Genomic DNA, 15,529 nt, shown 5'->3' with positions numbered 1-15,529 from the left:
AGACCACCTCCAAAGATCTACAACATCAGATGGTGTCACTGTGCATCATTCAACAATTCAGCAAACTTTGATGAGAAACAAGCCTTTCCTGCACACACTACACAAATGGAGTCTCTGAGGTATGCAAATGCACATTTGGACAAGTCAGCTTAATTTTGGGATAAGGTGTTGTGGACTGATGAAACAAAGATTGAGTTATTTTGTCATAACAAGGGGCATTATGCATGGTGGCAAAAGAACACAGCGTTCCAAGAAAAACACTTGCTACTTGCAGTACAATGTGGTGAAGGATCCATCATGATGTGGGGCTGTGTGGCCAGTGCTGGTACTGGGAATCTGGTTACAGTTGAGGGTTGCATGGATTCCACACAATATCAGCAGATTCTTGAGAATAATGTTTAGGAATCAGTCACAAAGTTAAAGTTACGCCGGGGCTGGATATTTCAACAAGACAATGACCCAAAACCCTGCTCTAAATCTACTCAGGCATTTATACAGGGGAACAAGTACATTCTGATATGTTCTGGAATGGCCATCTCAGTCCCCAGACCTGAATATCATCAAACTATCAAACAGACAGTGTTTCCCATACGTTGATTTACTCGTGGCGCACCGCCACAGAATCAGCGCTGGCCGCCACAAATAGATTTTTCATGATTCCCATTTACATTTATATTTTACTGTTTAAAAACGTCTTAATTCATTGTTGCAAGCACCCAGCGCGCCCTCCCTTTCTATGTTGCATGCAGCGCGCGCCCCTCTCTCCCTCTCTCTCTCTCTCTCTCACGAGCGTGAAAAGGGGGCGGTGTTTCAATGTCCGTTCCTCCGTATTCACCTTATTTTCCACGACAACAAGGGCGGCGCCATTGCGCTCATTTTGTCAACGTACTTCCGGGTGCATATGATGAGCAGCTGAGGCAGTGGCTGAAGGCGACGCGTTAAACTTAAAAAGCTCACTCAAGCGCTTTTATGTTTGTTTCTTACCAATTTTAATGGACGGGGAGCCGACTGAGGAACACCCTAATCCCAAGTAATGGTTCGACTACGATGTTCCGGTAACTTTAAACCACGCCGGGTGTTGAAAAGGTGGTCAGTTTCAGGTAAGCTATCTTAGCTTAATGTGCTCTTTCGCCTAACGTTAGATTTGTGATGTCCGTTCTACGAATAAACTTAAGATCAGTAACGTTAGTTTATAAAATGCAATTATTTTGAATGATTTTCATTGCCCACCTGTATTTTTATATTTAAGATAAGACAGCAATATATTATAGTACATTACATTCTTACAGTAGCTCACGTGATTCATACAAGTTACGTAGACTTCAGATGCTAGGAGGTCAGTTAATTTCTCATTCAGATATTGATGATAATGACATATTAAACGACATATTATTTAACACTTAAGTTAGAGGTTGTGTGTATAACGTTACTGTCTCTTTTTAATGCATCTCTCTCTCACACACTGTTCTGTTTAAGTATGGATGTCATTTATAAATTAATTCTCATGATGCAAGTTTCTTTTAAATACTAACATAAAAATGTTTATGGTTAAATTATTTTCACAGATGCATTGATGTTTAGTGATGCAATGGACAACTGTGAGGATGATACAATCAACGTGTTCCTAAACTGTGATGCAGAAACACAATGGGAGGATCAATCCGTCTCTGAACACAACTACACTTTAAAATCACAACTCAACCTGAAGCAACCTACATCTGATATGGGAAAACAACCTTGCAGTTACCCGGACAGGGCTTATGCTGGTCCCAGGCTAAAATGCTTATTTGAGCTACAATAATTTAAAAACACCTTGTACTGACATACCTCAACATATATGAGTGCCATTGTTTTGTCACAAGATGTGGTTTGTTTGTAAAAACTAAAATGTCCTAATATAATTAAGGCCTAGTCCTGTAAACCCTGTCTGAGAAACTGCTTCAATGCTTCTGCTTCATGTGTTGAGCTGGCACAAATGTACATATCTCTACTGAGAAACAACCATCTTTGTCAGCTTTACACAGGGTTGATATTGCATGCATTACATTCAGTCGCTAAGCACGTCACCAGTACATACACCAACAGCTTCCAGATAAACACTTGGGTTCAGCTCCTGATGACTCTGATAAAGCTGTGTCTTAATTCATTGCAGGGTGGTCTTGCTGAAAAGTTAGTTGTTTCTTAGTCCATAGTTATTTTTATAAACCTTTACAATTTGACCTGATTTTACCTGTTGTAAAGTTACATTAAACCTTCATACAGTTTGTTATCAGATGTCATGCAGTGATATTAAACATTTACAATGTGATCTGTTGTGCATTTATATTAAACCTTTATAATGTGATCAGATATTACCTGCCATGCAGTTATATTAAACCTTTACAATGTGATCAGATGTTGTGCATTTATATTAAACCTTTACAATGTGATCAGATATTGTGCAGTTATATTAAATCTTTACAATGTGATCAGATGTTACCTGTCATGCAGTTATATAAACCTTTACAATGTGATCAGATATTGTGCAGTTATATTAAATCTTTACAATGTGATCAGATGTAACCTGTCATGCAGTTATATAAACCTTTACAGTGTGATCAGATATTATCTGTAAGGAATTTCTTAAACCATATGTGAGCTTTGTAGATTCCACTTAAAAGGATTTAAGTCTCCTGATTTGAAGGAATAAGTGTTGGCAAGTTTGCAAATGAATTCTATCATGGTACATTACCACATAAAAACGAAATAGATATTGGACTGGCTAAGGTGCACATTTGCTTTAAAAAAGACGAAATCACTGTGTAAATATTGGTAAGCATAATTACTTTAATAATGTTGCTCCATCAACTCCTTCTGACACGACGAGGTAATAAAATATGTCCAATAGGTTACTTGCCGCGGCTGCTTCATATCGTCTAACCACGAGACGATTGATGGGACATTATAAGACTATCCGAGCGTCGTATCAAGTTTTCTCCGTGCTCCTAATTCAAAACATTTACAGCAGTTGCGATATTTGTCATTTAGCTAAAGTTATAGTGAACTACAAACAATCTTTTAACCACCAAACTAGCTCCCGAATGCACTGTGCCATATTAGCAGCGGAAGTCGGTTGACAAAATGCGGAAGAGCGAAGAATTGAAAAGGGGCGTGGCGGAATAAGGTGAATACTTTCTTTTTCGCGTAAACGTCAACAGTCACAGATTTTACTGACAGAGAAGACGGCGATGACTTGACGAAAGGTTAGCATTAGTGTTTCCCACACACACACACACACCTGTTCTCTCCCTCTCTATAATGCGATATGCCTGCGCACGTGTTTTGTAGTAACTTAGTGTAACAGTTACTGTGTATTCTCTCATATTTCTGAATTTGCACCCAATTGTCTGCGCTATACGCGACAATAAAAGTCGCATTTAAATAAAAAAGGGGCTCATAACAAGACATTGATGAGAAGAGCAACAGCAGTAAGACTTCAATGTAAATGTATGGTGATTTATATACCAGCTGTAAACATACACGTACGTTTCGTAATTTCCTGTTATTTTGCGGGTTTCTTTCAAATATAAAAGCGCTTAAGCATTTACTTGTATTCTAGGCGAAAAAACAAGTCAGTGGCAAGTCAGTTCCTGAATAACACGACACAAACTTTAAAAAGTCAAATTCACTTCTCAGAGGCACAGAACTGTTTCTGAAACTGACGTTCTCCCCAAACTGAAATTAAACACAGTGTTTCGAGTTTTTCTCGTCTGTGTCATGTTGATATCAGGAAGCAACGTGCACATGATGACGAGAGAGGTGACCTGCTGCGCAATCGAGTTACCCCTCCCACTTCTGAATGTTTTACTGAAATTTCTAATCCCGTCCGAATTGACCATCAATATTACAGACGTCCTGTGGTAAAATTACATTACGCCATCTACAACCGTAAAACTAATCCCATCCGAATAGGGCTATAGTCTGCTCATTTTATGTCTGACAACAGAACTGATAATATGTAAATAATAGCAATAAGTTATGTTAAAATGCAATATAACGTGACAGATCAAAGAGTAGAAGTGAAACATATTTCAGGTGCCAACACTCGATCAAACCGGATCAAACGCAAACACGTGATGACGTCACATATATGCTAATTAGAGTGTGATGTCATCACTGCCACAAGTCTCTCAAAATCCTGTGGGAAACACTGCTAACTGAACTGGAGATGTTTTGTAAGGAGGAATGGTCCAAAATACATTCATCCAGACACTCATTACAGGCTATATGAAGCGCCTAGAGGCTGTAATTTCTGCTAAAGAAGGCTCTACTAAATATTGATGTGATTTTTCTGTTGGGGTGCCCAAATTTATGGACCAGTCTAATTTCGTTTTGATGCATATTGCACATTTTCTGTTAATCCAATAAACCTCATTTCACTACTGAAATATTACTGTGTCCTTCAGTAATTTGATAGATCAAAATGAAATTACTGATCCAAACACCCAAATATTTATAAATTTATATAAATTATTATAAATTGTCAGGGGATTTGAAAATTGGGATAGCAAAAGAATGAAAGACGGAGGAAGAAAATGATTTCTAAACAGTTTTGAGACAATATAAAGTGGGAGTAATGTTCTCTTAACAACTTGACCTACTTTAAAGGGTAAAACAGATGAGAGGACAAGAGGAGGAAAGGACAAGAGAGAAGTGGAGAAAAGAAACAAGAATGGAGAGCAAAAGAAAGAAGTTTAAGAGCGGAGGTTTAAATCCAATTTGCCAACATACCACACTAGCACACGCGGTAACACTATGCATACTCTCACATGACAAATTTCCCATCACCACAGAACACTGGAATGAAATGGATTACTAAAATACTTGCAAATCCCTTTTGGCTTCTGGGAAAACTGTAGCTTGTGGTTCCACGAGAAGAGGCGGCTGAGGGGTGGCGATGACGGGGATGGGAGTGGGCCTGTTTGAAGTATCTAAAGCCTGTTTTTCATCCCTAAACCGTTTATAATACCTCACACTATACATTACCACTCCTTGCATCTATTTACATTTCAAAAATGCGAGATTGACTGCTGAATGTCTTTTCCGCATTCGCTGCCACGTAAACATTCCAAAAATCCTACGCCACCGAGCAGACTGCGTTGACAATTATTTGATAGAGGAAATAAATAAATATCGTGGCACAAAGCTGCGTGTCGCAGAGCATGATTGAATAAGGTGGCTTTTGATATAAGCAAACGGATTCGTCTCGTTTGGTTCCTAAACCACACTAACCGAAGGAGACTTCTGAGAGACTGGCAGGAGCAGCGAGCAATATCTTTATGCTCCAGACGCGATGCACGCAGACCTCGACCGAGCCTTCAGACTGACGTTTAAAGCTTCAAAAACCGTTCCAAACTTTGCCTTCAGCTCCCACACGCAGACGCCAACAGCCAAGCGCACGCTCTTGCGACTCCTCTCTGTTGCTTTCACTCAAGAGTACGAAATAAATAAATTAAACGATTTCAGTGTCTGAGATAGACGTTTCGCCTCAGCGGATCATCTGTAATTGTCACAAAATGACTGAATCATTCAGACATTTTCTTTTTTGCATGCATGAACAACTCAAAAATGAAAACGAGAAGGGGAAATGGATACTGGTAATTGGCATTAATTGTCTTGTTTTTGAAATGGGGAACGGTGCTTTCCCAGGTCAGATGGATTTAAATGCAAATGTGCACAGTTTTTCACAGTTCAGTCTAACTTTAAACCTTTCTCACAAAGACACGGCCCATTGGTCTGGGCTGGGAAGATTATTTCTTCTTTTTTCTCTCTCTGTTTCTTTAATCTGAGAAAGGAAGAGAGAGGGGACAGGAAGACAACTTGTGCTCAAGGTATCTATAATTTAATTGATGTCATTGGGTATTTCAAAGGCCATTTTTAATTTCAACACCCTACTCACATAAATGTTCGCCTGAATGAACAAACAATCTCTCTCTTCATGAATGCATTTTCAATAGACTTTAGCTGTTGAACAGCCGCTGTCACTTTTTTTTTAAGATAAAAGGCAAATCATGGCCGAACATAATCATGCAACATGTCAAACTGCACAGTCAAGACTCAAATCGTGCAGTGTATCCCAGGTTTAAGAGGACCTGCGGTGTATGTTTATAAAACGGCTCATTCTAAGGTAATAAAAACAACGCAGTTCATTATGTAAGGTCCTTATACACCACTGATAATATAGTTATGTATATTATATTTCATTTCTGTCAAGAGTTCCTTCTAAAAGTTACCCAATACACCTTTAAAAGTGCCAAAGAATGCATTTAAATAATATGTTAAATTGGTCTCTGATATCTACATATGGTATGTGGGCTTTATTGACTCTTTCCCCCGTCAGTGTTTTTTTTTTTTAAGTTGCCAGCCAGCGCCAGCATTTTTCAGTATTTTCACAAAAGTTTAATGCCTTCCAGAAAATGTTTTTCTTTACATATATAAACATACAATATATCAAATGAAAGAAGAGACCATCTGCTTAAAAAAAAAAACGTTTCATCCTACCTTCATTAGTTCTCTTTTTATCACCTCTCAGGGTAGGTTTCTTTAAAAACACCCAATTTTGAGCAAAAAGCTGAGATAATTCCATTTTTGCGAAGGACTTTTGATAGAGATCCCATTCAGAGCGATCTTCAAAACATTCACGGAGTTCTTTCTCTTTCAAGTGAGGCGTTACTTCCGGGTTGTATAAGTTGCGGAAGTCCGCCACCTGATGGTTAATAGCGGTATTGCGGAAAGCTGGAAATTCTCATAATTGGCAGGGAGACGTTTTCTCTTAATTGACGAGATAACCCGTCAATGGTGGGGAAAGATTTAAGTGTAAAAATTATCCAGAAATGATTTTACATTTTTACATTTCATTTACAATGAAATGGTCTCTTATTACCTTATTTGGAAGGGTCATGAATAATAATGTTGAGCTCTGATTTGATTGGCTCTAATGCTGTGTTTTTAGAGCATTTCTTTTGAATAGCTGTGTGTAAACAAACCATATGTTTGAGCCTGTACCAGAGAAAGATATAATAAATTGTTCGGAGATTGTTAATGGACATTTCTGAGTGGTAAGTTTGTGTTTTTTAAAATTGGAATCAAAATTGTCTCACAGCACAGGCGTCAGCATTTTCATGTGTGGCATGAGTCTTTTGTCTTCATATAGTTTTATTTACTTTGTTCAGTCAATAGAAGTGAAACTTCACATTTGTCAAAAGCAACCTTATCACCTTTTACAGCAGAGCATCTCATTATTTCACATCTTCTCCACCACATTGCTACTAATTGAAAGCATCATGAAAAGGAGATACTGTATGAAACCACAAGAGAACCTAAGAGCCAGGGATGGCAAAAGTGTGTCGCATTCAAAAAAAGGATCACAGCACTGCTTTGAGATTCAAAGCACAGGGTTATCTCCAGATTACTGACAGCAAATGTCAAAGGGGAAAAGGAGGATTTGTAAGGAGTATGTGTCGTTGTTGAGGATTCACATGTTGTATGAATGTGTGCATTGATACATACATGTTTATAAAGGATTTTTACAGAAGGCTGCCCCAAGGGCATCTTAAAGATAAAACAGGACACACTAAGGTGCACGCACGCACGCACGCACGCACGCACGCACGCACGCACGCACACACACACACACACACACACACACACACACACACACACACACACACACACACACACACACACACACACACACACACACACACACACACACACACACACACACACACACACACACACACGCAGTGGTAAGCTTTTAAGAAATACTTAAACCTTATGTCACATCAAGGTCATGGTACCAACCGCACCGCATCCACATGCTGTTTCACTCCCACAAACAGAATTACAGCCATTCCACTAAATGTCACATTGTGGCCTTAACGTAAGCATTCATGCTGCTAGTCATCTCACTTCAAAACCTCAAATACAACCTAAAGACTTCTCACAACATGACTTTCCCATAGACCTCGCACTCAGGACTCTTGGCGAAGGACTTTAAGGGTGAATGTGCACTTGTATAAAAGCGTTGCCGGGGGAAATCACTACGATTCTGATGAACTGCGAGCCACTCTGGCATTTAAACAGAGCTCCGGAGACTGGCGACAGTAACTTGGAATTTTCAATCAGCTCCTGAAATAAACTCTTTTCACCCTGGCAATGGATTCAAGGAACTCAGCCTTTACCCTGTGTTGCCCTTACACACACATACATTTAAAACACCCCACACCGTTCTCCAACCGAAAGTGGTACAATAACAATGGCCCATAGACCCTTTTACAGCCCACGTGATCAAATAGCCTGTGCGCATATTTTGGCAACTGAAGTGGTGTTGTTCCCCATTGGTTCTAACGTGTTAGCAACTCAGAAAGTTTATTAAAACTGTTTCCCGGCATCAAAATGTCTGGTTGTTGCGTTTGGTTGCACAAATATAATATACTACATATATATGGATCTGGCCACTTTATATTTGGCCATCTGCTAACGTCTTGTATCCACTCCACTATAGTACACGGATCTGGTAGCTGTGTTAAAAGAGTTTATAAATCAACTTTTTAAAATAAATTTCTCTGTTTGTGTTGCTTCATGGATAATTCTTGCTATACTTCCATTGCCAAAATGCGCAATGTACAAACAGTAAACGGGTCTGTGGTGAATATTTTTTAAATATCACCATCAACTGCATATTTTTTTCAGTGTGGCATGATTTTTGGATTACTATTCAACATACAAATGTTTAACCCCCTAAACGCTAATACATTTTCTCAACAGACTCTTGCAATGGTTTAAATAATTTTCTGTTTTCACTTGGATTATGATCTAATTCAATAATGTCAAATTATTGGCACATTTGTTAAAAAAACTTTACAGAGTTTTTACAAAGGTCTTGCGGCACCTTGACATCACACGGCGATCGATCTACACATCACTGTATAAAGTTGAACACACCTGATGCATGGCCAGGTTATGATGCCAACAGCAGGATGGTCATTTTTGACACCCGATAGGCCCTGTCCCACACTGAAAAAAATTATTCATTCAATTTGTTAAATTTATTTAAGCTACATTTAAAATTTTTTTGAAAAAAACCTTTTGTTTAAATGTAGCTTAAATAAATTGATTGCAACCACTTACCTTTAATATTTTTAGTAAATTGAATTAATCATTTTTTTTTCAGTGCAAATGGTTCACTTCACGTGGACTTTCGGTCTCATGGCCTTAAATTGCACGTGCTAGCTTAGTTTTAGAGTTGGTAGGGTGTCTCATCTGTCAATTTTATGCTCCGAAGTGTGCCGATCAGCGCCCCCTTAGTTTGCACCCTTGATGCGGTCTTCGGCTAATCCCGCACTGCTGCAGGCTTCACGCACTTTAACTACCCAGAAGTCCTTACAAAAGGTTTGTTGCTGTTTTTTTCAGCAAAGAGCAATGAAAAACAACATATTTTTGTCTTTATCTGGAGCGACTGTTTATGCACCACTACAAGGACGCATAAATGCCGTTTGGAAAATGCCCATATTTTGTCGTCGCAGGCTGTGTAAATTATATTCCACATAAAATTACATAGCGATTCCCATGGCAGAAGGCCTACTTCCCATTTTATGTGTTTTAATCGCACACTCATTTAACGGAGCACACTGTAAATACGTTTTTCAAGATATTAACAAACGCTACAAAATACCAAAGACTCAGCATTTACGTTGCTTAGTAAAATGGAAACATTAGGTGCTTAACTAGTAGGTCCATAGGAGAAAAGTTTCCACACTAATAGAATTTTGAGTTGTTTATATGGCTTTATATCATACAGTAAGACAAGATCAACATACATATTTTATTTGCATAACATATTTTTGTTATATAATTGTTGCTTCATGGATGGTTTCTGCAACTCAACATCCCCCCCGCTGGTGTGGCAGACTTGGCAGATGCCCCGGCCCAGTTGTTCAAAAGTTGTCTGACTGTATTTTGCCTATCGGATTGGATCTAATTTTTATCATGTAGACCAATATTTATTTTAATTTATCAATTTTTTTCTCTTGTTCTTAGTTTAATCGTTATAATAAAAAGTATTTGAAGTAGGCAACATTGGGCTACCAATTGAACCTATCAATCAATTAAAAAAAGAACAATTTTAACCCCTTCAGAACTTTTATTATTTCAGGTTTTTAAATCAGTGTTCCTTATTTGGATTGGTTGATCAGGATTTTTGTTGGTTTGAACTACAAAACATGTGATGTCCATTCCAGTGGACTCAGGGTCTGAAGGGGTTAAGGCATTGGTGTCCTTATTTAGTTCAGTATAAGGCTAAATAAATTATATAAAATCAATATATTTCTCAAAGCAAAAAAAACAACTACAATTTCAGTGCATTGACATATTTTACTTAGGACTGGTACTTCATTGCAATGAGAGAATGGTTAAGAAAATCAATTTTGCAGGCCACTCTACACCTTTTTCTTTTGTGGTGCATCTTATTGCTTTCAAACTAATATCTATTAGTGAGCAGCGCTGGAGACCTCTGAGGTCAGACTTTCTCAGTAGGTTCATATTGCAAATGATGCTCAGCATCATGACCTAATATCCGCCCGCTACAGAGCTAGGGAGTCTCATACTAGTAAATATCAATAACCTTGCTTTTCCACTTTCTGCCTTTTCTCCATCTTCCTGTCCTTTTATTATTCAGTTAAATAACGGGGTTGTTCTCTATGACTCCAGTACCCCGCTGCTTCCATAAAACTCCACAGTGGTACTCTGCCCCATTCGTGACCCCTCTACATCACCTCAAGGCCCTGACATTAGCATTTTCGAGAGCAAAGGGAGGGAACAGGAAGGAGAAAATGAAATATTTCATAGTCTCTGCATCAATGCCCTTTATATACAAAACTACAGTGTACCAGGACAACTGCAGTATGGGCCCGAGTCTATTTCTCCCAATAACTGTCTCCTACTTACAAAGCCAGATGTAAATGGAGAATGATGGAGATTGCCTCTTTTAAACAAATAGTTTTACCTTGAAGAATCACTCTAAACATTAGACAATTTGGTTTAAACTCCATCCACTCAGATTTGGACATGCCCGACCACCTCTCTGCTTACCGTGGCAGAAACAGAAGTTGCTGATTAGATCAAAGAGTTTGTTACTTAATCCAGAGTGAGTCATTCAGACCACATAGCAAGAATGCATAGACATCACATGCTTTTTACTCTCTGCTGCCCATAATCAAAAGAGCCCTGTTTAGCAGATGGGTGAGGCAGGGCGCTTCCCACGAAGAGATGAATGGCAAAAAAGATTCACTTAAATGAGATAACCAACAGCATGGAGGCCCTTGGCATCGCTCTCTAATGAGGGAGATTGAGTCCTGCAGGTTTTGTTTGAAAACAGCTTGAGGAAGATTGGACAGAGAAGTGCATTTTCAAGCCCTTTCCAAATAAGTTAAGGGCAGAATTACTAATGTGATTTAACTTTATGGCAGTATAGGTTTGTTCGTCAAAAGCCATAATCAAAAATTCCTTTAATATCACAAAGTGTATAAATGAAACAAAAATGACATACATCAAATACTTTCAGTTTTTATAAACATGATAAGGTGAAAAGTTAAGTACTCATTATAAACGGCAGTGACTAAAACTGCAGAAAACTTTTAGTTGACTAAAGCTATTAAAAGTGCAGAAAATATCAACAGTCCAAAGACCTTTCTGAAGTGGAAATGGCAGGGTAATTGATATTTGCAGAAAAATAAGCTGTATCAAGAAAAAAGTGCTCTGTATAATAAAACTGGAACACTCTCCCATGATACAGTAATGGCGTTATTTGTGGCTTTAATTATATAATCCTTATTCACTTAAACTTTCTATAAGTTACTGACTCTGTGTTTTTGCAAACGGATGCAAGAATTCATGAATAATTTACTAAGTGCATGGATTTCATTTATCTATGTTAAAGTGGAGATATGTAAAACAAGTAAAATAGTTTATAAACAAAAAATCAGAATAAATGGTCAAAAATGATCCAAAGCTGTCACTGGGTCAGTACCCTTTAAAAGGGTCCTAATCAGTGATGTACGGGTTGATCCAAAATGAGCAGGTACCTGCGGTCACCCACGGTTACGAGTCATCCAAAAATATTTTTAATGATATTCGGGTCACGGTCGGTCGGATCGAGTGAAATAAAGCTGCCAATTAACTATTTTAAACAATTACTACTTTAAAAAATGTGAGCCAGGAAGCGAGTCAGGTACAATAATTATTTTTGCGTTCTGAGTTGCAGGAGGGTTAGTTGAAAACATCAGTTGGGTGCGAGTTGTTTATACATTAACCCGCGCATCACTAATCCTAATATATTAAAAGGTGCACTTTGCAACTTTTGGAAGGATCTCTTGACTAAAGTGCAATATAATATACATAACTACATTGTCTGTGGTGTATAAAGACCTTACAAAATGAACTGTATTGTTTTATCACCTTAGAATGAGTTGTTTTTATTTACATGCACATCGGGTCCCCTTACATGAAAGTCTGCATTTTGTGTCGCCATTTTTCTACAGTAGCCCTAAATGGACAAATTGCTCTATAGAGCATGGTTTGTCACTATGTTGTCTTCGATGATGACATGTTTGTCCTGTGGCGGCTGCCATAGCTTCTTTATGCGTTTCGAAAGGAAGGGGTGAGCTGTTGACTGAGCTGTTGGTTGCAACTGGGCACTAAAAATCTACACAGTGGACCTTTAAAGTGTTAAACTGTATTTACCTAGGTATAAATGAATAATAAGGGTTCTGTACATGGTGAGCCTCAAACGCTATTGTTTCCGACTTCTTATGTAAACCTTGTGCATGCGAAACCATTGCATGCATAGGGACCATTAGATTTTCTATTTATTGTGTTAGTTATGGCTGCATTCTCTTGAATAGTAAAACCAGACACTAAATTATTTATAGTATGTTATAGTGCCAAACCATAGATAAGACATATACAAATTTATTTTCTAATTTATTTTAGCCATGGGAACATATAAGTCATGTTTACAAAAAATGCAGGCACTACCACAGATTACAAAGTTTTGGCAAAAATATATTAAAAATAAATCACCTGGAAATGTGTTCCTTAAAACACATTTATTGTTCCACCGGGACTTTCAGAAGTCTAGACTTATCTGAGAATATCTGCTCATTTATATGTAAAGCTGGTACACTCAGAGTTAGATGTTTTGAATATCAGAATGCTTAGCCTCCAACCTTTCCACGTCTCTACTGTAAGTCTAAATGAACTGATTCGGTTTATTTTTAGATTATTTTTGTCATGCATTTCCCCAAGAACATTTCTGGTATAGAGCTTCTAAGATCAAGCCTAGGGCAAGAAAAGCACTAGGAGGTTTTTTCGGGTAGGGGTAAAACCCTTAATTGCAGGATCAAGCTTGTTTTTTCAAACAATTTTGAAACTCCAGCTGATAATATTTAATGCAGAGGAAGCACAGAACACTTTGATACAATCTCAATAACCTCTAAGTCTAAAATATCTGGAAAGATATTTCCACTGTGTAATGATTCTGCATTTATGACAAATGTGTGATGAGTTTCCAAACCGGCTTTAATGAACCACCTGTCCAGGATATTTGCAAAAAAGAAACACTTCATAAAGAACTCTTAGTGGTCTTGCTGAGTTATTAATCATCAGCGTCAAACATATGGTACCTTTCATTACATTCTGTTGTAATTATGGTGCAGATTATTTTTCATTAGACATTGCTCCTATCACAGATGGAACATGCATAAACTTTGCTAACCAATAAAAAGATTACATCTTAAGGCTAACAGTATTTTGTTTCAGGTTTGTTAAATGTATAAATATCCCATTCAAGTCGAAATTTGAGTTATGTGTCTTAGCTTATAGGAGATTTTAAAGCAAGTACTCAGTGGTGTAGTGGTACCTGGAGAAGTGGGTAAGTTCACCCAGAAACGGGCCAGTAATGTCACTTAACTTCTGTTGCTGCCTGAATTCTCAGCATAATAATTATGAAATTAATATTATTATTATTCTTTTATAAATCATAATTAATATTTAATTATTATTATTATTATTATTTTCATTATAAATTTAATTATTAATAAATATTTAGAATTTAGAAGTGGGTATACTCCATGCCATTTAACCCTCAATCGGTCCTTGGGGTCAATATGACCCCAAACGACATTTCATTGGTTAACAAAAAAGGTTCCCTTCATCTCAGAGATGTAAAACTTTGTGACTTTTCCTAAATAATCTATCTTTACATGCACAAAAAAACTGGGCTTGATTCGGTTGTTCTAAAGGTATGTAAAAAAAATTTTTATCAATCTGTCCCTTGGGGTCAATATGACCCCAATTGAAAGTGAATGGGAAATGCAAAAAAATGTACTTTTTTTCCATTTGTCAAAAAATAAATATCAATAAATCCAGCATAAATCTGAAAATTTTGACACAGAAATGAAGGCCTGGTACTTGTGCACAAATGCAATGCAAAAAACACATGCTCACACAAACACACACAAATACACACACACACAAACACACACAGGTATGACTGCCACAGAGAGCATTTGTGTGGAATTTGGCAAATAAAATCAGTCACAAATGCAGAAAATAACACATAAAGGGGTGTGACATAATGCACACACATGTACACTCACAAACACGCTCACACACGCATGCACGCACACACACACACACACACACACACACACACACACACACACACACACACACACACACACACACACACACACACACACATGCTCTTTCTCGCTCCTTCTCATGCACACTCTCTCACACACTCTCTCTCTCTCACACACACACACACACACACACATGCGCGCACACACACAAACCCACACACACACACACACACACACACACAAACCCACACACACACATACAAACCCACACAGGCACACACAAACACATACAAACACACGCAGACAAACGCACACACGCATGACTACCACAGAGAGCATTTTTATAAAATTTGGCAAATACAATCAGTCACAAATGTAGAAAAAGGATACAAAGGGGTGTAACCTAATGCACAAACATACACTCTCTCTCTCACACACACAAACACACACACAAACACAGACACACTCACATGCTCTCTCCCTCTGCCTCTAATACACATTCTCTCAAGCACACATGCTTGGCTCTCTCTCTCCCTCTCCCTCTCTCTCTCTCACACACACACACACACACACACACACACACACACACACACACACACGTGCGCGCACACACATGCGTGCACACACACACACACAGACACACACACTTACACTCAGTCAAATTTCTATGGCATTTTGTAAAAACAGACATTTCAAAATGCATCAAAAACTATAAAAAAATTACTATTTGACATAATATTTATTTTTAATATCCTTTCTAATGTTTATATTAGGGGTTGAACCAACTAGTCGACTAGTCGACTAGTCGACCTTAATGCAATGTCGTGACGCTTTAAGCCTGAGGTCGA

General features: G+C 38.0%; 2 long non-coding RNA genes across 2 annotated transcripts; one reads left to right on the top strand and one right to left on the bottom strand.

Moving 5' to 3' along the window:
• The first annotated feature begins 834 nt into the window (after window positions 1–834).
• On the top strand, window positions 835–2,308 carry LOC135738711 (uncharacterized). The gene is made up of 2 exons (XR_010528766.2): window positions 835–1,100; window positions 1,566–2,308. It is a non-coding gene; the product is annotated as an uncharacterized lncRNA (long non-coding RNA).
• Window positions 1,749–3,316, bottom strand: LOC141283053 (uncharacterized). The gene is made up of 2 exons (XR_012338030.1): window positions 2,585–3,316; window positions 1,749–2,500 (listed from the first exon to the last, which is right to left on the bottom strand). It is a non-coding gene; the product is annotated as an uncharacterized lncRNA (long non-coding RNA).
• Between the last annotated feature and the right edge of the window lie 12,213 nt (window positions 3,317–15,529).

The sequence above is a fragment of the Paramisgurnus dabryanus genome, chromosome 12 (assembly GCF_030506205.2).
Source record: "Paramisgurnus dabryanus chromosome 12, PD_genome_1.1, whole genome shotgun sequence".
NCBI lineage: Eukaryota > Metazoa > Chordata > Actinopteri > Cypriniformes > Cobitidae > Paramisgurnus > Paramisgurnus dabryanus.
Note: the sequence above shows the minus strand (reverse complement) of the source record. Positions and strands in the feature narration are given on the sequence as shown.